This window comes from Anser anser (assembly GCF_964211835.1).
Source record: "Anser anser genome assembly, chromosome: 8".
Classification (NCBI taxonomy): domain Eukaryota; kingdom Metazoa; phylum Chordata; class Aves; order Anseriformes; family Anatidae; genus Anser; species Anser anser.
The window spans coordinates 16,769,022-16,789,532 of record NC_139728.1 but is presented as its reverse complement, the minus strand read 5'-3'; the positions used below and the strand labels follow the sequence as shown (position 1 = coordinate 16,789,532).

Below are 20,511 nucleotides of genomic sequence, written 5' to 3'. Positions count from 1 at the left end.
TTTTGCCATTTACAGGATTTGATTACTCATTTTGCTTGTATATGAATGAGGACAAAATGCAGGTGGAGGATGCTTAGCCTGCCTCAGGAATGGGTACCGCCCTGCTCCTCTCAGGTTTCTGCCGCTCTCAGCTGGGTTTTTTGACTTTAGGGATGCATTTTCCCCATCTGTTGCAGGGAACATGACAGTCCTCACTTTCCATGGGTCACTGCAGCATTCAGGCAACTCTGTGGGTCTCTCTGCTCCCCTCACAATGTCTTGGGCTAGGGAAAGTTAAGGCCAGCCTTACCTGATCTGTTCTGCAGGTGTTGTACGCGTGTGTGCACGTACTATGTGTGTGATGGGCCATGGGCCACAGACTGGTCATCGCTGGTTTGACCATGAAGGATGAGAAAAACTTCCAAAGAATGCAAACTTGCAATCAAAGGGAAAAAAGCGGGAGCGCGAGAGAGAAGCCAGTGAGATGTTCCTCCTATATGCAACCCACTAGCTTTGCTGAGCTTTAAGTAAGGAGGGGAGAAAAAACTCTAACTTTTTTTAAAAATGTAGATCCTGGAATCCATGTGGCAAAAAATAGGGCAGTTGAGTTATCAGTATCTGATGAGAATTTGAGAAGAGTAATTATTGTATAGTTCTATTAATGAAAATGTACTGCAGTGCAAAAGAACGAAGAAAGAAAAGTCACCAAAGAGAGGCCAGTGAGTCACTTCAGGGAAAAAAATATCTTCTATTATGTGAATAGCAATATCAGCTTGTTAGCTTAGCAGAGGGCTCTGGACACTTATGGAAATTCAAAACATTTCCATATATCCCAGTCCAGGGTGGAATTAAACTGTTGTAAAGCTTCCCTGGAAGCCAACATTTATCTAATATGTAAGCATATTTAGATTTCATTTTGAAATGGTTGTTAAAGGCTATCCTTTGGCTGCACTCTATCCTTCACTCTAACTTTTTTTTTTAAATTGTTGAACTCTGAGATTTTTGTGCTAAGAAAAATGTACTTTCAGAACCAGAAATGCCTGAATGACCAGTTACAGCATGTACTAACCCTGAGAGATATCCATTGAGCCTGCTCTCCTCCTTCAATTTACTTGCTGTTTTTCCAATCATGCCTTGCATTAATGTTCTACACTTAGCTAAACTGTGTGTTATATTTTAGATCTATTTTTGTTTTGTCTAAAATATTTCCAAATTGGCATTAAATATTCAAGATGTAATCTCTGTAGCAGGAAACTGGTTATCAGATTCATATAAAACAACTGGGCAATAGAAATAACACTGAGCAGAATGTATTTTTTTTCTTAGAATTAATTTAGAGGGAATGTAATGCCTGCGAAAGGTGCCGGATTGCAACATCAGAGAACTGAAGCTACTATTTAACCACAGAACGGTTACAGGATGGGAGATGGCTTTGCAAGATTCCCGGTGAGGTCTGACAAAATATTTGTCTCAGGTTTGGTGCCTTTCATCTAGCTGGAACAGACGGGCTGTTGCTCTCAGGTTGTTGGCTTTCATGTGTGGCGGAGGAGCCCTTCTGTAAAAAGGGGAGTGTTTTGCTATGAGGATTGCTGGCTAACATTTGCAATAGGGTTAAACCTAGGGGCAAATGCTGTGACTTGCGCCCCAGCCCAGGCTGGGCTGCCAGGCCACCACCCTTGCACCCCCTGGCACCATGGGCATGGCAGTGGTTTGCATCTATTGCTCTCTGATGTCACTTGTGTGTTGGAGGAAGGAGAGTGGCTACCCGTAAGGTGCTGCTGTTGGAGCTGTGCCAGGTTCAGGGCCCAGTTCTCATCTTTTCCCATCTCTTTTGTGACAGATCCAGAACAGTTCTCTCTGAAAGCCACATAAGGCCCAAATAGTTTGAGTCTCGGGTCTCAGTTGTCAGGTTCCTATCAGGCAGTATTTATCAAAAAATGGACAGAACCTTGTGTGCTAACTGGTAGCCTTGCCAGCAGCAGGAGCATTTTTCATGGTACATGTTAAACTTCGGTTTGTATTTGCCACTTGGTTAAGTTGGTATGTCTGATGTTACCAGGTTTTACACATTTCAGGAAAAGGGGGAGAGCCCTCAGGGTAATTTTTGCTAATTTCTCTCGAAGGCGGAGACTTTCACAATCCCACTTGCCTCTCCATGAGCTCATTAGGAAGAGAAAACCTTCCTTTGGGTGCTTGACATGTGCCTGGTCTCGGAAGGGAGGGAAGGCCTACCAGGCGGGACACCCATCAGGCTGTTTGCCACGGAGAGGCCTGCAGAAGCACGACGGACAGGCCGGTTACCACAGTGCGAAGTTGACTTGTAGACTAACCCACTAGGAACCAGTTAAAAGTTTTTCCTCCGAAGCCACATTCTTCTGTTTGTTGCGGTATGTTGGACAGGAGGCCGCATTCCCTTGCACTGGAATTTCCTGTATTAGCACTGCACAGGAGTGGATTTATTCTGTAGTCCTTGAGATTTGAGCTTCATGGATTTCACAGCCTTTATGCACCACGAAACAAAGATCTGGTTTCTACTGAGGCGTCGCAGAAAGGATTAGCATCTGCTGACTTGTTGGTCCACCAAAGACTGATGCTCTCCAAGACCACAGATGACCCTGCCTGGGATCATCTCACTGAAGGCTGAGGTATTAGTGGCACTGCTCTCATATAGCTCTTGCTGTTTTTGGCATCAGATGATGCTTTTTGCACTGATTTTTTGGAGCTAAAAGAATTGTTTCTGTGTTTGTTTTCTCTTTACAACCTAATGTACTGCTGAGGGAGCTCACCTTGTTTCTGTTGTAGCAGGAAAACGGTGATTACAATCTGTAAAACACTAAAGTAGGCCAGGGTAAGGGCAGCCTGCTTCAACATCTCCCAGCCTAAACAATCCTGCGGTCCTCTGGGTTTCAGGGTTCAATCCCTTAAAGGCAATGTTATAGGTTCATCCTGTGTTTGGGGCCTTTTATAGACACTTGTGGACTATTTCCCTTTTCTTACACTCACCTTACTCCAGCCCTGCCGTGGTACTCCCACTTCTTAACTTAATCAAAATTGCATATCCAGCCCCCGGATTTACAGCTTCATTGTAATGGAGACAGGTTGTGTAAGGCGTTCTGCATTAAAATGTGTAACATATTATACTGTACTGAGTCTTGTGGAAGAGTGGAAAATATCTGCTTGGTTTTGGAAATAGTTTATAGAGTTATTTAGATGCCAAGTTTTTCATTGTTCTGATAATGTCTTCCTGAAGCAAATCATTAGACTGTTGCAAATTTTATATATCTGAGATTTTTCACTGTGGTGTTGATTCAGGTCTTAGGCCTTTGCAAGAACCAAATGGGAGCTGTAGTTCTGTGGACCAGGTTTCCCAAATTGTCCCGGCCCCTCTCTTCCCCACCTCTCCTTTATGCTCTTTCCTCCTTCTTCTCCTCTTATGGAGCCAGTTTTCTAGGGGTTCTGAGTGACTGCTGATGTCAGCTGTCCCCTTTGAATGTTCAGTTTTCTTAATATTTGTTCTTACTGACTAAGCTAAATTAGTGATTTAGGATTTTTTTTTTTTAATCTAAGTAAGGATATTTTCCACCTTAATTGCATGCTAGTCAACATTTTGCTTTGTGGAGGATTGATATTATACAATCTGTACCCCTATCCCAGTCACCACTCTCCTATACCTGCAAGCCAGAAAACCATTTTCCTGTGTCCGAAGATGACTGCTGTGCTTCCCAGTAGCCAACAGGAGTTTTAACAGACTTGTCTTAGAGCTCCGTGAATAACCAGTCAGTGCTCTCCCACCCAAACCTTCCTCACAGTGTCTTTCTTTTATGACGTTACAAATTTTTGATTAAATTTGCCTTAGTAACTAATCAACGTGTCCCCAAACTGCAGATTGTCCTAGGTGGGAAATTTCATCAGCCCCCCACTTAAAGAAGCACTGCTGTCATGTCCCTGCGGAGGCTCCCACTTGCCTGTGCAGGATGAAGTCAGAGCACTGGCTGATCTCGTCTCTTTAAAGCACTAATTTCATTTGCAAAATGCTGTGGTTTTTCTGAAGTGTGTGAACTTCCCTTACTCTGCTTTCTTGAAACGTGAATTAATGCTCTGTTTTCATCTGTGTGGCCTCGGTATGTACCCTGCCTTTGTACACAAGCCTTCAAAGCTATGTGGCAGGGATGGCACGAAAACAAATCCCTGTTAGAGCAACAAACATATGACGGTGAGTCCCACTGATATGAAGATTCCAGTGGTCCTTGCTGGTGGCATCCTTATTGGTGCTCAGCTACAGGCCAAGCCACCGCAGCAGGGTGGGTATGTCCCAGAGCACCAACTCTGCTGCTGAAGGTAAAGTTGAGCGGCAGAAAAAGTTTAACCATGCACACCCTTCCCTACAGACAGGGATTCAGACCACGTGCTGTGTGCTTGGGCCATGTGCTGGTGACGTCCTGCAATGTAAATGCAAACAGAACTGTGGTTAAAGTGTGTAATTGTCACTGAGCTCGTAGCTGTTCCTTTCCAAACTGTATCCACACCATTCACATCTGAAACCATATGGTCTTTACTTCCCGAGTTAGCATTGCTCCATGCAGCATCCAGGTTGGGCTCTGGTTTGAACTCCTAAGTTTAAAATTCCCCTTGTTTTATAATTTCAGCGGAATAAAGATTTAGTCGCTTCTTGCTGGGAGATGTTGTGTACAGGAGGGACTGCACGTCACTGAGAAGCTTCAGTCTGGAGGCAGGTGCACGTCAGTGCCAAGGGAAATAATAACTGGATGGATGGAAAGCGCCTGGGATTGATGTGGTTTAAAGGTGCTGTTCGTGCAAGCTATTATCAAGGAAGGAGTTAGGGAAGAGATTCACTCTTAAAATACAGGTGCTCTAGCGCTTTCCCTGACAGATGTGTTCCAACAGTGTTTTGAATTCTGTTTAAAATTTGAAAGAGCTAAACCTTCAGGCTCTTCTCTTCCTTCCTTAAATTCACTTCCCTGTTTAGATGAAAAAGAAACATTTTGCAACTTACTTTAAACTTTCTTCAAAAGACCTGCTGGAAAAGGAACATTCATGTGAAGCACATAAGCTGTAAACGAATGTTAAGCACAGCAGACAGCAGGATTTTAGATGCGCTGATGGACAGACATTAGACGGCAGGAATTTACCTAAGAGACTAAAACCTCGGATGGGGAGGGACTGCCGGGCGGGGATTAAGGCCCACTGAATGCACCAAATTATAGAAAAGTGTTACCAGAATAAAGAGCTGCACATGTGAAAATAAATTGTGAACTGGGGAAATAGTGCCAACAGAGGTAAGGAGAGAGAGAACATTTCGGTGAAGTCACCGAACCAGCAGCATGCGTGCACAGCCTCTGCTGCTCCCTACAGAAAATACAAGATCTCAGGGTGTTTCACTCCGTCTCTCTCTCCCTCCCCCTCATTTTGGCATTTTTGCTCCTGCTAATGATCGTAGCTTAACAGAGTTAACAGCATTAATGGGCAAAGCTCCTTCCATCCAAACGCGTAACAGACTCTTTTGTAGTGCTCCCTCAGATGTTTTCAGGTGCGTACTTGCCTCTAAGTTTCTGACAAACTGTTTTCCTCAGATAATTTTTGATTAATGCTGCTAGGACTCCTGGCTGGTGGTTACTTTCCCTGGCTGTGTGGAAGTAGCAAAGCAAATGGGTTCAGGTTTGTATGATTTGTGAATATGAAGGGGGGAAAAAAAGAGCAGTGTAAAAAAAAAAAAAAAAAAAGGAAAAGAAATACCCCACAGGAAAGAAATAATGGGCAATATGTTTCCTTTTGAACTTTTTCAAATCAACCTCTGGAAAAGGTGTCATAAAGCCCCCAGAAATGAGTAACAGCACAGGGACAAAGAAAACTCTGTTACAGATGTCCCTGAAAGTCTATAAGCAAATTGTTTTTTTCTAAATAACTCCAGACCATTACATGGCCTTAACAAGTTTCCCAGGACAGGAACTCCTAGTTTATTACTTGCTCACATTGTCATCAGAAATTAATTTTGTCCCTGAAAGACAAATTGGCTGGTAGCTTATGAAGTTAAATGGAAAGAACAAGTGAGCATCTGTTTCTTCTGCATTTTGTCTCCTTGGTGTCTTACATATAAATGAATCAGAGTGTTCAAACTTAAATTAAGATCTTTGGCTAGATAAACAGTTAAAACTGGTTCCCATAGCTACCTCTCACACATAGCTGTGATTGCATTATAATCCCCTAGTAATCAGGTCTAAATGAAAGAAAGATGATAAGGGTGCTATTTTCAGTTTTCAGTACTGATTTTTATTAGCTCTCAATCAGATCAGGACTGCTTTGCCTTTCATCACATTGTGGCAGTGTTTGTAGAATCATTAGAGTAATAAAGTGTAAATCTTACCGAGGTGCATTTTTCTTGAGGTGTTTTATATAACGAAAACTCTGAAGATTACATTGGCGGGTACAGAAAAGATTTGTTTCTGCAACTCAAGTGAGGATGTAATGTATGCTATATTCATTTATTCTTTACCCAAGCAAATACCTAATGAATTACCTCGCTGAGGTAAAACAAAAAAATAAAAATATCCAAAGAATCAGCCTGTCTGAACATGGTCCTAATATACTGTATGCTGCAAGTACTGAGTTTAGTCATTTTTTTAATTTGCCTTATTATCTTGTATCATGTCTCTCCCTGTGCATTACCATGCAGAAATGAATTACAGGCAAAACCACAAGCACTGCTATTACCAGCCTGCTGTTTTTAGTAAACTAGTGCAGCCCAATAAAACATCATGTTGCAGCAATATATAAGTATTTATTGTAGAGTAAATTTCAGCTAAACAAAAGCACACAAGGAGGCCTCGTCCTGCTTGCAGGAAAGCCAGTGGTAAAGATAGAGTTTGGCTCATACACCTTTCGTGCCTCACCTGCGCCCTTGATTTGCAGTGTCCGTTAAGGTAAATTTTACTTAATGGCTTTACTTCTGAAAGATTCCTGACTGCCAAATTTAGATGAGCCTTCACCCTCAGCGGTGTTCCTGGGTGTTTCTGCAGGCAAACCTATCCTTTAGCACAGAAATCGCCTTGTGTGGTGTTGCAGGATTGTTCACAGAGTTTGCAGGTGTGCCCCACATTTGCAATTAACTCCCAGTTTAATACTGGATTGATTTTACTTTCCCATAGACTTTTTTTTTTAATATCTGGTGAATATTTCAACATATCATTCTATAGCATAGCTATTAAAATGCCTTCTCACTTTAAATATTCAAATGTTATGCCTTGTATATTTAAATGAGGAGTAAACTGTCCCTGTAATTCAGTGTTAGATATTTACAGTTGTTCACACAACTGTGTGAGTATTAGGTAGCAGCAGAAATTAGTCAAAAAGATAGAATGTTTTTTAAAAAAAGCAGCAAGCAAATAACTTCTTTTTCTGTTTTTCAGCGTACCTGATGTAGGAATGATGCCTGATGCCTACATGAACAAGTTATGCTTACGTCCTGTTCTGTAAAAGATGAATTTGTTGAGCCGTCAAACAGTGCTGTTTGTGAAGTTAGCAAAGTGTAAGATACAGTCTGATGTTAAGATATGGAATATTTCAGGACGGGGATCATTTCATGTATACAAACTGATACCTAAGATAATTAGATATTGGTATTCGCATCAGGCAAAAAAGAATAAATCAGTCCACATGATGTTATAGATAAGGAAACAAAATTTATGTTTCAAATTTTAATCTATTAAGACTTCTAAGATGCAGAGAGGCTCTCAGTCTTGCATGATTAATTTACTACTAATATTTTAAACTACAAAAAGCTCAAATTCAAACGCTATTGTGTTAAAATCTAGGCAAACAGTATTTTGGTTACAAAGGTTTTGTGTGTGTTTGTATGTTGACACGCAAATGTACTATGTCTGGAAGATGTTGCTATGTCTAATGACACAAAAGAGAGTAAATTGTAGAGCCTGATTATCAACAGATAACAAGACATACTGTATATAAATAAATGCTCAGCATCAAAACCCATTATTGGATTAGCTATATAATCATGTTTCAGGCTGTAAGTCTGTGCTGACAAATGAACACTTTTCATTTGGCTCAAGGTCCTCATCAGCAACGGAACTAATTTTACATTCTCACCCATTAAGTGAATAAGATGTGGAAAAAGCTGTCTGCTTTTTGAAGTGTAAATTTGCTGCTACAGGCTGTGCAGACCAAAGCTCTTTTGAAGCAGTGAAATGAGATCATCTCTAGGGACATGTGAACCTGACAAAGTTTAGGTCATTTCTGTGGAAGGTATGGCGGGGGGAACCATTTGGATATGGTTTCGGTAGTGACTTATATGGGGCAATTTGGAAGATGCTGAACTTTACAAGCTTTTTGTTCAGATTTGTGAGAGAACTTGAACTGGAAGCACAGATGCAAGCTTTCAGCCCTCGGAAAGAAACCTCCATAAACATCTGAACTGGGTACGTGGCCAGCACAGTTTGGGAGTGCACAGCAGGCTGCGTGCTGAGCCTCTCCTGCTCGGCAGGACTTCACCAAGTAGTTTTCAGGGGCTGGATGCTCCCGCTGCTTTCCCCACTGTACATATGCAGATGGAGATCCAGGAACTAACTTGGACATTTTTCTGGAAATGGCACCGGAGCTGGAGGAACTCAACCATCACATCTCACTTTCCACCCCTGGGAAGTCCCCCCGAGAGAGGAAGATCACAGCTCTGATCCTTATCTGGCCACACCAGCCCCATAGATCACAGCCTGGCACCGGCGTTCGCTCATCCTCTGGAAGCTCGTGGCTGCATGGGAGCGCGTCCTGTGTGGCCAGAAGGGGACGGGGAGAGGAGGACTCGGAGGGCTCAGCGAGGCCCCCATCCATCAGCTAGTGCATGGGGCAGGATGACAGTAGATTTTAGGCCTCCTATGGGAGGGCACAATATGGAGCTGCACCACAGCTCAAGCAAGGATGATGAAGATGTTGCTGACACCAGCTTAGAAGAAAAGAATCTCATGAATAACACTTAACTTTTAAGATTTCCAGACACGCAAAGCAGTGTTTAACCACTGCTTAGGATCATGAAAAAAATATCCCCAGGCAGTATTGCACATCTAACCACAGTTCTTTTCATTTGCAAACCAACTAAAAATTAAGATAGGCTTTGATTGTTCATTTGTTAATTTGATTTCACCCCTTTCTCTTTCTTTGCCCGCTGGAACTTTTGGTCTTGCTTGAAAAATGTTCAGTTGTTTCATCCACCACTTTCTGATGTCTTGTGGCCCACCAACGGTCCATGGACTGCAAGCTGAGAAACACGAGGAGAATACTGTGTACTGCTGCATGTGTAATGAAGCTAAAGAAAATTACAGGAAACCCAGGCTGGCAAATCTACATGAGAATATACACGCATATTACACACTAGCCCCTGTGTAAACAGGGCTAGTTAAATCTTAGTTCAAGCACCTGGAGCATATGGTTTTGAAATTGTTTTTCTAAGAGTAATGGCTATCAAAGAGTAAAGATGTTTGTCAGGCACTTCTATAAAGAATGACATGTTTTTAAAAAGATCCTCTGGGCAAACAATTGCCCTGCCTTCTCCCATGGCATTTTTAACCAGCTGTATGAATACATCGTGTAGGAACACCTGACCAGCAGAACTGAGCAGAAACCTCAGTGGGAAACCTCACTGGAGTCTTCACCTAAAAAATAAATGGAAATAAAGTGAACCAAAATAACATGAGACAAAAGAGAGGTTTTGCACTCTCTTCCTGAGCTCACTTTTCTGAAGCTGCTGCTGCTGTCCTGATGGAGCCAGTGCCTTGTGCCCACAGGCAGGGGGTAGTCGTCTGCTTGCCCGAGCACTTTGGCTGTTGAAATAGCTCCTTTGTCGTTGGTATTGGTTATTCAGGACCTCCCATTCAGTTTCCTCATCAAAATAAAACTTTCAATATTATTTCCCTACCTCAGTGGCATGTTATGAAAGTTAATTAGTTAATGTCTGCAAAAGACTTTGAAAGTATAAAACGGCGTGGAAGTTCTAAGCGTGGTGCTGTCTCCCTTTCCCCAGCTGAAGGCAGAATGTGCTGAAGGTAGCCAAAGGGGGTAAGAGAAACAAGAGAGGCTTTATGAGTTTATCAGGGGAAAAGGAAATACTGGAGAGAAAATAGGCCCATTAGCAAATGAAGAAGGAGATGAAGTTAATTATGATTTTAAAACGGATGAGCAATAGAACCACTTTTTTTCTTTTTTTTAAGAAAAAATCAGTCTTTAACAAAAATAATAAGAACTGACAATTAGGAAGAAGTGAAGGCCTTGTGAAAACAGGTGTTTGATTAAAAAGTGAGGGGGAGAAAACCTGTAAAACATGAATATATGTAAATGAGCAAGTCTAGATGAAACTCATCTTAAGGTCTTAAAAGCAATGCAAAACTAATGCATTTTTCTTTCTTATTTACAAGTAGTGTGGAAGAAACATGGCAGATAGGGAAGAGTCATACCAGAAAAGTAAAAGCAGCAACAGCCACAAATAAAAGCTAATGTTGTTTGGGAAGATGATGCCAGTGGTTACTGACCAGTAAGTATTACTCTGTCCTAAAAGTAGGAAACACAACCGGATTGAGCAGGGAAGCGCCGTGTCTGTCAGATTAAAAAGCCGTGCAAAACAAATGAGGGTTTGTGATACAGTTACAGAATACAGCAACAAGGAGCCCAGTACACATTGGGTTGGATCCAGAGTTGTTCTGCCTCTTTATACCAGCAGGTCTATTTGTAACATCTGAACTTGAGTAAATCATTTGGCAAAAATACCTTGCAAACTCTTGCCTAAGAAAAGAAATTAGAATTGGCTTTGATAGGAAAGATGTCATTTGGGCTGGAAATGGCAGTATGAGGCCAAATAGAAAGTGATCTGAAGACAAAAAAAAAATAAAATAGAGTCTGTTTGTAAATATATTATGATTATTTCAGCACAAAGAATGATTAAGACATAATTATAAAAAGAAAAACAAGTTACTGCATGAGCAGCAGAACTAGGGCACCCTGGCTGCGGTGTGTTTAGATGCGGAGCTTGGATTCACTGGTGTCTTACAGGTTTGCTCTGGGAGCCCCTCCACAGTGCAGGTGGGCTGGTGCCTTGCTGGGACGCTGCTAGGGGTGGGGACAGCCCAGCTCTGCCCGCTGGGGTCGGCTCTCTGATCCCTCCACAGCCAGAGGTGTTTCAGACCTACACAACTCCCAAATGCAGTCAAGGCCCAAATGGCCAAGTTTCCCAAATGTTACGAGGAAGGGACTCAGAGAGGGTGATCACATTTCCCACGTCCATTTATTGGGAACTCAGATTTAAAAATCTTGAGAAAGGTTAATTCTAAGTGAAAGCTGGAATGTCACAAGTGAGCAAAATGCTCTGATTTTTTACACTCTGCCCCTCTCCTTTGTCTTGTGTCTAAAACACCGTGTCTACAAGGATGGACTACATAGAGGTAGTATCTATAATGCCCTTATTTTCATACCTACTTCTTAGCTAGTGTATTAGAAGCTTCCCCCACAAAAAGCACAACATATTTTTCCAAGGAGCTACCTGCTCCCTTTCAGTATAAAGGATTAAGGAAACAGGGGACTTCTAAACTGATTATTTTGGGATATGTTATTTTTTAAAACCACTGTTCTGAGTCTCTAACTGTTGAACGGGTACACCCATCTCTGATTAATAAACATTGCTTCAACTTCCAGAATAATGCAGCTCTGCAAGTCCTGCAGAATATCAGGGCAATGTCTCGGTTGCTGTAGTGGGAACTGAACTGGGCACAAGTGCACTATTTTTTGTCTGTAATCAGATAGTATCACTGAGTTAGTTACATGGGGTATCCATTAGCTTCTTATGTGAGGATAGAAGGGTGCAACTCTTTTTAAGGACATAGGGAAAATATAATAGTGCTTCCTTTTCACGTCTATTTACTATTCTTCTCTGCTCACTAATACCAGAAATTTTGGAGAAGCTTCTAGTACTACTGGATTTCACAGAAAACAGGAAAAAAAAAGCGTCCTACATGGTTTCCCAGCAGTAGAGAGGTGACAGCACACACGGACTTAGGAGCAGAAATCCCCTTAAACAGCAGGAACTATGTAAGTAATGCCTTGAACATGGTTTTGAGAAAAGTGACTTAGCAGTTTTCATGGCTATAAAGCTGGCTCACAGGTGTATGGAAATCTATGTAGAAATATGCCGCCCAGTTTACCATCAGGATTACAAAGCCCAGAAAGAAAACTGTGGAAGGAATGGTGTGAAAAGGCTATCAGAACATGTTTTGTAAGAGTGGCGAGGCTCAGAGAGCCCAGCTCCCACCTATAACCACTCCTCTTCCCATTGCTCCAGCACAAAGCTACATTTGGAGTGGCAGCTTTGTGGTGGGGAGGATCAGTGTGCTAGAGAGCCCTCCTCTTCCCCTCCCCTTCGGGCCGCCTACGTGGGGAGCACCATGCACCTCTGCCTGCTGCCAGCTAGTTCTGAGCGTGGGGATGTGACTTTGCGCACTCTGATTCCTTGTGCGTTCTTTACAATCCTGGTTCCCACCGTCCCCTGGTTTTCCTTTCTGATTTGCTTATTTCCTAATACTCCAATGTAGTATATTGTGCATTTGCTGGGAGCCTAAAAAAGCAACACAGATTTTATCATTTGGAATGTAGATATCTAATGCCCATTACGAGCTGACTAAATTTAGTAGAGTGGCAATTCACCAGACTACTAAATTTAGTTAGGCCATCCGGTCATATCGTTTTACTTAGCTCAATATTGGGTATCATAAGATAGGGCCTATCAAACAGTATGGCTCCAGCTTCTCTTGCTGTAGATTATATTATTGTTATAGCTTTACAAAACATTTCTGCTGGCATTTTTAAAACCTTGACCTTTTTTAGTTTGTGTATTTTGTTATAAGTTTGTAAAGATGGTCAAAATTCATTTGGTTTTCACTAAAAAGATCACTGTTAAAAAGAAAGATGCTGCTGGCTTTGTTTTAAACAAAACCTTTGACTTTCCACGTAGCAATTTAATTTCAATTAGAATACAATGAATTTTATCATCGAAGATAGTAGATGGGGTAGAGTCCAATCTGGAGTGAAATTTTGCACAGTGTTTTTCTTTGTCTTCGTGCATTTCTAGTTGCCATCAAATCTCAGTTCTTTTCCAGACAGAAAAAAGCTTTATGAGAATCCAGACAATCTGGAATATGACATCACATTGCTGTAAATGCAAACTTATTTTCTGCAGAGTAAAAGGGAATAAGATCTCGGTAAGGATCCTGGGCACAGCGGCTGGAGTTATGGTTGTGGGTTCTTATATGACTAAGAACGGTGTGTGCGCAGTAATCAGCCCTGCTATAATTCTGCCTCAGTATATGGAAAGGAAATTGCAGTAGCGATATTCTGGGAGTCTACAGACTTAATCTTTTTTGGTAGGTCTTGAAAGGGAGCCAGTGTCTCTCCATCCTGAGTCAATCATTCCCTATCCAAGTAAAGTGAACTGAGATCATCTAGATGCTGTTCTTCATTTCTAATGAGCTTTCACAGTAAAACAGGAAATAATAATCTTGAAAGGGGAAAAAAATGGTCAAAAATCAGCCAGAGAACATTTAAAGGTTTGTTCTGAACAAGCAGGGCTAAGAAAAAGGCCTGAGAAAAGTGTGTCCTGGGATCACTCACAGTTAAAGCACTGATTAATTAAGCAGAGGGTCATTCTTCAGAAAGACTGGAGGGCAGTTTGGGCCCTGGGGCTGTAATTTGGACACTTCTGGAGTTCTAGATACACTGAGCTATTCTGCGCCGGGACTGTGAATATGTGCATTCTTCTGGCTGAACAATGGCATCTTTATTCAAATGTGAGCCACTAAGTAAGTGGCTGTCTCCTAATATGGGTGGTATTTCTTCCTGCTCTGCCTCAATCTCTGCTGCTTTCCCGTTGCCTTATCAGTGCTTTGTAGCACAACTTACAAAATGAAATCTATTCATAATGCTAAAAACCTCCCCTTTCATAGACACAGAAAAAAAAAAGCAAAAAAAAAAGCCCCAAACGCTTACACATCCTCTAATTCTATGGAAGGGTGTTTACTTTTTTAAATGCAATTCTGCTTATCTGACGCTGTTTTGGAAATTAATAAAATGGTGCCTGGCTTTTATTGTTTTGACTATGGGAAGGAAATTAATCCACAACTATTACAAGTGTTTGATCCGAACGAACAGAGATAAATCCACGGTTTCAAGAAGCATCATTCCCTCCTTGTCAGGTGTCCTAGTTCACCTGACACGTCTGATTTATTCCTCCCATGTTTAGCAGTGACACTGTCCAGGTAGATGATGCCCATTTGTCTTCCTTTGCGTAAATATTTCTTCAGGGTAGCTTTATTTGTTATACCTGTTTCTTCTTACTAGGCTTAGCTCTGCCAGAAGTTAGAAAAGAGGCTGTTTGTCTGAAGAGACGAGGGTGTGGTAAAAATATGCTGTGCCAGTCAAGTCGACCAAAATACTATCTGAATTACGAAGCAAGCTGGAAAACAAAACTTAACAGGAGATCTGGACCCCACCTGTGACCTCCCAGAAGGGATGGAGAGAAAAGGACTCCTGGGACCTGCACACGCACAGCTCCCTGCAGGTAGGTCTGGGGAGGCGGGCAGTGCTGCATGGGAGAAGCTAATGACAACGTTTATGCAATGTTCCTTGGTACTAACAGTGAGTTGTGTGACAGCAGTCTGGCTGTGAAACTGCACTGCAGAAATCTGGGACTTAGCTTTTCGTGGGGACTGGGCTGTGACACTGTGTGCACATCAGAGCTGCCCCGAAGCCCACTGCAAGTAACTGAGCGCTGCTGGAGTCACAGGGATCGATGTGCTGGGACCAGGCATGTTAAGTGTTTCCAGCAAAGATAGGGCCCAGGCATCTCCAGCTTCGCGTGCCTCCAGACACCCCTTCCTGAAATACTTCTGACTGCCCTAGCTCTGTATAACCACCAAACGACGCTGTTTGGAGCCCTGAGCTGCTGTTTTGTATGACTGCAGTGTAACCTGTAAAATAGATCATCCTCAGGGTGGGGACCAGCTTTGTCACAGCCCCTCCTTCCACAGGCCCTGCTCCTCTCCCAGCCCTGTGGGCACAGGGGCAGTGCCCAGCGGCCTGGCAGCCCTGGAGCTCACTGCTTTGAATTTTCACAAACCACATCGCTCTTGTCCAAACCTCAACTGAAACACACGGCAGTCTTGGGAGGGGGATAAAATGGGAGGAAAAATGACTGCGGCTGCTCTCAGCTGCTGGCTGTTAGGTCCCCCAGGCCTGCTGGGCGGTGTGTGCCGCGGCAGTGCCTGCGCGGGGAGGGAAGCCACGCGCGGAGCCGTGAAGGAGCCCCGAGCACAGAAGTTTTGCGTTAGGCATGAGCCAGAGTAAGTTACCCGTATTTAAACAATACTGGGCTCTGGGGAAATTCAGATTCAGAACCTGAACTAGACAGCTTGGCAAAAGCCTGTTGTTACCGTCACATGTCTGACCTCCTGAAAATAACATTAATTCAGAAGTTAAGTGCGTTCAGCTGACAGTGACGGAGTATTTGGGTTAAGGAAGGGATTTTTCAAAGGCACAAAATCAACTTAGCCATGTGTTACGGTTACCTCACTGACATCCTAGAGGAGACCTGGGCGCAGCGGGTGTGGGGGGCCTTTCAGCTGCAGGGAGGCCTGCTCTGCACTGAGGGAGGTGTCGTGAGCCCCTCCTAAAAGTGCTGCCTCTCCAAAGGGGGTTCTAAAGATGCACGGTCTTTCTAGACACCTTAAATACAGTTACATAGGAAATTACTTCTGGTTTAGTTTCCAAGGAGTCAGTTAGACCTGGCAGCAACAGTCGTGGATCTTGTAACTGGCTTGGATGGGAGAAAGCAGCATTGTCATAATTCTGGAGATATCCCTTTCTTTTCTAAACTACATTGGCAGCTCATGATACCAGCATGTCAAAATGACATTCACTCTATATTACGCAGAGCTTGTAAAAAGCTTGTTATAAAAGCTTGTGTTTACACTGTGTCTCCTTTGCCCTTTTCAATTTTGCTTTATTTTTTTTTATAGTTCTGTAATTTAAGCAGTACATATTTGGGGATGTTTTTTTCCATGCCTTGTCTAGCTTTATGGCTTGTTCTGGCTGAGGCATCCTTACATGATTTGATTTTGCAAGAAATATAGGCTAGCACATATGTATGTAATTGTTCCACTGTGAACCAATCTGTCTGGAGCACTGAGGGAAGATACATATTAATATGTTTTTTCATGCTATTTACAAACAAAATTGCTAGATCTACAAATGATGCAAAATATTAGGAACTGCAACAATAAGGCTTGCACTAGTTAGCAGGAAGCATAAAAGTATGGTGGAGCCAGAGAAAAACTCATCAGAGTAACATTTTCATCAGAAACAGAATCTATTGTAACCAGGGGAGATAAGCATGAGTAGGCAAAACCGAATATGCTTCGAGACGATATACAGCAGCCGCTACAAATCACACTGTTGAGTGAAATCTGAATAATCAAAGTCTGATTCCTCTACCAAGAGGAGACTCTGTCTGTTGTGTCTAGCTGTGGGGCAGGAGGCAGGCAGTGGTGTCTGCCAAGGTCTGCCAAAATGCATCTGCATTGAAATCACAGAGCAGCCGATGCTAGGAGGAGAGGCTGAGCCGTGTCCAGCTGCAGGCGACCCGCCACTCCAACCTTACACGGGTGACAAGCGGTCCCCTGAGAGCGAAGTGTGGAAGGAAGTGGCACAAAGCCACGTAGATGGAGAGCAGGGACCTTTCCTGGAGGAGCTGGTTAGCCTTTGCCACACAAAGAAATCTGAGAGGGCTTTGGTGTTTCCAAGTAGAGCAGTGGAGAAAACGGCTGAGAATTGGAGCTGACGTGGAGCAGCAAACCTTGCTTAATAGAGGGTGCATTGCAGTAGTATCAGCAATGTGGAGTCAGGGCTGCAAGTGCCACATACTAGGACTTATTTAAGGAGGCTATTGTAAAAGTCTTCGAGCCAGTTAATTACCAGTTTTTGTTATGTCAGGAACTCCTTGAGTTAAAGCAGAAAGAAACTATTCATGAATATGTTCCAGTTCTGTAGTTTAATGGGACAATTTTTTTTTTTAAAAAAAAAAGAAAGAGAAAAAAAAGAAGAAAGAAAGAAAGAAGGAGAGGGAGAGAAACTGATAAAATGATTTAGTTCACGGAAGGATTGAAAACCCTCACAAAAAAAAAAAAGCTGAAATTACATATTGTGCCCCATCTACTCTTGCATAAGCCATTGAAATTGCTGGAGACTTAATTGGACTAATCGTCCATTGCAGTTATGCATGAGCCTTAGGGAGCACATGGTGTGCATATGGGCCAATGCACCAGCCTATGAAAGAAAGAGAAATTATCCCACAGCATTTAAAAAAAAAAAAGTAGGTGCCCAGGTATAAAAAGCCAAGAGGCTTGACTTGCATTTAAAAAGTATTAAGGGTAAGTGAGGAATTTCATTCTATTTATTCACGAAGTGGACTTTAAGAGGTGTGAAAAAAGGATACAGGTGACTTCAGGCAGGAGAAAACTTCCAATGGAAAACAAAAATCTATAGAGGACATTAACATAGACTCACTCCCTCCATGCTCCAGTTGTTTTTGTTCCTCTGCACCTCCCTGTTTGCTGTGAGGTTACTGACAGACCGTGTTACTGCAAGCGGGTTCAGGCCTCAAAATTTCATCTGCTCAGAGCAAAAATCATATTGCATGCTGCATATTGAATCGAACTGCAGATAGTGGAGTAAATGGGAGTTTAAGGCCTGTCTCATGCTATCAGTATTCTTTGGACATTTACTTTGCTGCCTTCCACTGTTCAGAACACCCTGAAATCACCAACACATTTGCTGAATTGAGGTTTAAAAGCAACTCAGAAACAGAAGCAAATCATAGTTCTTAGTGCTGCTGAAGGCTGGAAGAATACTATTACCATGGGGGTGCTTCATGCATGTGTCCGAGGGCCTCCGAAATGACCCATCATGTGTAAATTTGTCCTAGTTTTTTGTTTTCACAAAGACAGTTTGATAGGAATTAAACCTAACTCTTGGGAGAAAAAAATGAGTACAGCATACCAGAATACCCATCCCCCTAATTCTTACCATGCTGCAAACTGAAATCCCAGACCTGCCCATATATTATGAAGCTTTCTCCTCCTTGGAGAAAGCTTTTATGATTTTTGGCCTATAAGCACAGTAATCTCTCTGTATATTGAGACAGTGCAGAGGATACCAAACCCTTCCTGTGAGATCTTTTCCCTTTGCATCGCTGACATCTCCTCAGCCTTGGTGAACATCTCTGTGCTTGGCTTCCCGTAAGTCCCCTAAGTCCTGCACCAAACATACCGTAGGTGGTCATGCTGCTGTGATGTGGAGCTGACCACACTGCAGAGGCCGTCAGCATTTCACTCGTGCCATTCCCATCCCCTCTTTGCAGGACTAGTTCCCTGCTTGGCGTGCTGCTCTCCTCTCCTCCTGCTGCCCTGCCCTGCCCAAGGTGTGGGAGCCCCTCTGCTGCGTGCCGAGCGCCCAGAGTTCAAGATGTGAGGCTTTGGCTGTGTTGTTCTTTAAAGTGCCAGCTTGGCCTTACTAACACGTTTTCAATGTTTGGGATTAGCAGAGCTTGTAAGAACATAACAGACCCGTCAGGTCTACAAGTCCACTCGCCACCTCCACCCGCTTACATGTATTTTTAAATAGCTAATTAGGAGATAATGCCAGTGGAACCAAATACTGTCACGAGATAATGATCTCACACTACTACAGAAATGTTAAGTGGGAATGTTTATTTTCAAAGGGAAGAAACGCTGATCATGTGCCTAATCCTATAATTCTTAAACAAGTAAAATTCCTGTAGATTTCAGCAGAGCCTGAGGTGACAACATCCTATTACTGTGGTAGTATTTCTGGATACCAAACAGCCGTAAGTGATGCAGTCATTTTCTCTAAATGATACTAGTGCAGTATTGGAACAGATGTTTCCCTTACCTTTATTAGCCCGTTGTATCTTCTAACTTGGAGGACAAATTCTGCGTGTGCTTCATTGCACCAGCATAGATGATTTTTTTAAAATGCGCTTTAGGAAGCAGTGAGCTGTGGTTTGGATGAAGTTATGCCTGTTTTTAACTTACTGACAGTTCATAATGGTGATGCGCAAGTCTGTGTTGCCTCTGCAGTCTCCCTTTGGTACCCTAAGGATCATCTCAGTTTAAATCAAAGATAGCCTTTCCTCTGTCCTGCAAGAAGCTCAGAAACAAATGGCTGTCTTAAATTCACCTTTCAGGAATAGACCACCCCATGTTTCCAGAGGGGGAAGGGGAGTACACATGAGCAATGGGTACAAGTTCCTCAGCTGCTCCAGTGTAAATACCCCTGTGCTACTCTTCCCCATTTACAGATGGGAGGCAACTGGGGGCAGCCTCACCCCTCGCTCAGGCTCATCCTGGTGTCTGTATTGCTGCCAGTGGTGTTGGTGGGGGCTGCACAGTGCAAATCCTGCCCTGGGTCACTTCTCACTCTGCCAGGAGACAGTGCGAATGGGATGGGTACATCCCCCTTCACTGCCTCCCCCCAGGAAGCCTTTTTTCTCTGGACTCACTTTAGATGCAGCATTGTCTTACAGACAGGTGAACACTGCAGTGGAAATTGGAGGCAGATGCAGAGTTGCTTCCAGAGAAAAGCCTGTCAATGAAAGCAGGAAGGTTTATCCTAGACAGAATCAACTTGCACAAATTGTTAGTGCTGCACCATAGACGGTGTCCAGTGGTTTTTAGAAATTACTGCTGCTTTCACAATTAATGAAGATTCATCATTCCATTAGATCATCTCTAACCTGCTGTAATTGTTCGGATTTTTATTTTTTACCTTGTTCTCCAGTTCATGTCTAAATACAAGAAGATGTTTATATTGCATACATTCAGCTTTAATTGGCCCTTAAAAGAAGGTGTTGATTAGAATCTTCTCAACATCAACAGCTCGCTCGCACAACATTCTCTAATTACTGTTTATTAATTTAGTTCAAGTGGCATAGTTGAAAGCCCTGCTCAGATGGGAGAAGTAAATTGTCACTGGTATTGAATATGTAAATTATGTGCTGGGTAAGTTTCCATGAAGAATGTTTAAAGTTAAATGCTACGCACATAAAGCCTTCTAGTTTCATCTAACCCAACCATATGACAGCTTTGCAAGAAGTGTCATGAAAATTTACCAGCCCTGGCAAAAAACTACTTGCCTATCCTTTACTTTTTTCTATTAACATAATCATGATGATAATAATAATTTATTTGCTAGTCAAAAAAATAAATAAAAATCATCCACACCGGCTGGGTGGAGGTTTGCGAGGCTGCCAATTGAATCTGAACTGCTTGTTGCTGTAGTATAGACATTCAGCAGCCTGGATTTGTTGCCCTGGTGCAGTAACCCTTCCTTCTCTTTAATTAGCTTATAAAGTCAGAATTTCTTAAACAAAGTACTCATTAAACATTGCCTTGTTAC

General features: G+C 42.6%; 1 protein-coding gene across 1 annotated transcript in view; it reads left to right on the top strand.

Moving 5' to 3' along the window:
- Positions 1-20,511, top strand: part of LOC310903638 (uncharacterized protein) — an 81,808-nt gene that overhangs the window by 28,297 nt on the left and 33,000 nt on the right. Inside the window, exons 4-8 of the mRNA XM_083847244.1 lie at positions 1,306-1,425; positions 2,103-2,624; positions 7,404-10,531; positions 11,938-12,078; positions 14,380-14,599. The gene's annotated coding sequence lies outside the window, so the exon portion shown is untranslated. The remainder of the gene's footprint in view (positions 1-1,305; positions 1,426-2,102; positions 2,625-7,403; positions 10,532-11,937; positions 12,079-14,379; positions 14,600-20,511) is intronic.